The sequence below is a fragment of the Octopus bimaculoides genome, chromosome 28 (genome assembly GCF_001194135.2).
Source record: "Octopus bimaculoides isolate UCB-OBI-ISO-001 chromosome 28, ASM119413v2, whole genome shotgun sequence".
NCBI lineage: Eukaryota > Metazoa > Mollusca > Cephalopoda > Octopoda > Octopodidae > Octopus > Octopus bimaculoides.
This window is the reverse complement of record NC_069008.1, coordinates 5962919-5965021: the sequence shown is the minus strand read 5'-3', so window position 1 is coordinate 5965021 and position 2103 is coordinate 5962919. Positions and strand designations below refer to the sequence as shown.

Genomic DNA, 2103 nt, shown 5'->3' with positions numbered 1-2103 from the left:
TGGTATTAAAAGGTCATAGTTGAATTGTAGTTCAAGAACATTTACAACTGTTTCAGTTTGTTATTTCGAAGTAAATTTGCATTTATCTCGTTTCATTTAACAAACATCATCAGAATGATTTAGAGTTTATTAGGGGAATGTAGATAGGAGAAATAGGGAAATGAAAGGATAAAAAGGGAAAAAATTTGTTAAGTCTTTAGGCTTACATTTTTGTGGGGGTTTTTTGGTGGGTGGGGGGGGGTTCCACGTGTGTACGTTTCTTGCCAGCCCTGGATCCCCCTGGGGCTGGCAAGAATGAAGAGATCCACAATGGACCAGTGTTTGGTCAAATGGATGAGTATCTATGCCACAAAATCAGGGAAACTGGCCTTGTGACCCCATGACATGGGAAGAACTTTTCATCGTTTTTTTTTTTAATTCTTTCTAGCAATGGCTTTACTCGTATATGAGAAAGCAGCTATTATATGTGTATATATATGTATATATATCTATACATACACACACACACACACGCATATATAGATGCATGTGTGGCTGTGTGGTAAGAAGTTTCAGCTTCATTGCTTGAAATCCCCTTGGATATGTGACATTTGGTGAATGAAGGTGTATATATTTATGTAATATACACACTTCACACACACACATAATTATATAATATATACATCTCGCGGGCATGGCTGTGTGGTTAGGAAGCTTGCTTCCCAGCTACATGGTTTCGGGTTCAGTCCCACTGCGTGGCACCGTGGGCAAGTGTCTTCTGCTATAGCCCCGGGCTGACCAAAGCCTTGTGATTGAATTTGGTAGGCGGAAGTTACTGCCGCGTGTGTATATGTCTGTGTATGTGCTTGTGCCTCTCTCCCAGAGAGTGAGAGAGGGAATCTCATAAATACATACATTTAAGGAATGGAGTAGATAGGATCGAGCAGAAGCTCAGAAGTGGTAAATATCCAAGTGATATTTTTTCTGATTGAATCCTCCATGTGTTAACATGTACCTCCTTGTGACAACTTTCATTTAATCAAGATATCCTTGGCCTGAAGAGTAGCCTGTAGTATACTTTACTACTTCCGAAGTTCCACTTGCTATAAAACATTTGTAACCCAGATCAGATTGGAGCCTAATGTAGCCATCCGGTTTCACCAGTCCTCAGTCAAATCGTCCAACCCATGCTAGCATGGACAACGGACGTTGGACGATGATGACAATGATGATGATGATTTTATCTCCTCCATTTCTTAACTCTTGTATTCTTATTTGCATACCTGGCAACTCTGGTTGCCTACAGTGAAATATAAAAAGAACTTTTTTTCAATTTATCATACTTCAATAAGAACAAGATCCACAACGTTCCGTCTCAATAAACCACTATTTTATATTTACTATGGATTGCTTGAGGCTAACCTTCTTCCTACACCTTGATGCTTGGATCTTATATATATATATATATATATATATATATATATATATATATATATATATATATATATATATATATGGAGGCTGGTATTGCCATCCGGTTTTACCAGTCCTCAGTCAAATCGTCCAACCCATGCTAGCATGGAAAGTGGACGTTAAACAATGATGATGATATAATATGTTTTTACACACATACACATACAAGCTTGTAAGGACACCAATAGTGGTTGCTTGGTCCCGGCTCAGCTCTGAGAAAGCAAACAGACCCAAGATCAAAGACACTCCAACTGTGACCACCGTTTTTTTATTTTCATTTCTTAAATTTTGTTTTTGTTTTCATGAAATAACATATGTATAGGTCTATGCTACATAATGTACCTGTCCCTGTTTAAGACTGTAAGCTATAAACGAGGTAGATTTAACTGCTGTGTCTAGCAGTTCTGTATAGGATAGTAGAGCTAGTGTAAGCTACATGGTATCATCATCATCATCATACTCATAGCCATCTGATCGTTCACAGAAATTATCACACTAACAATCTACTACTACTACTCTCTCTCTTTTACTCTTTCTCAACACTACTACACCTACCACCTTCCCCCACATAATTCTCTCAGTCAGAAATGCTTTTTCTTTCTCTCTATCTAATTGCATACATTCTGTACATCTGTCCGTCTTTCTCCCCCC

General features: G+C 38.2%; 1 protein-coding gene across 1 annotated transcript in view; it reads left to right on the top strand.

Annotated features, from left to right (window-relative positions):
* The window catches only part of LOC106875122 (inositol hexakisphosphate and diphosphoinositol-pentakisphosphate kinase 2), a gene marked incomplete at its 5' end in the record, with an annotated part of 104900 nt that overhangs the window by 73071 nt on the left and 29726 nt on the right, over positions 1-2103 (top strand). The gene's annotated exons all lie outside the window — the stretch shown is intronic.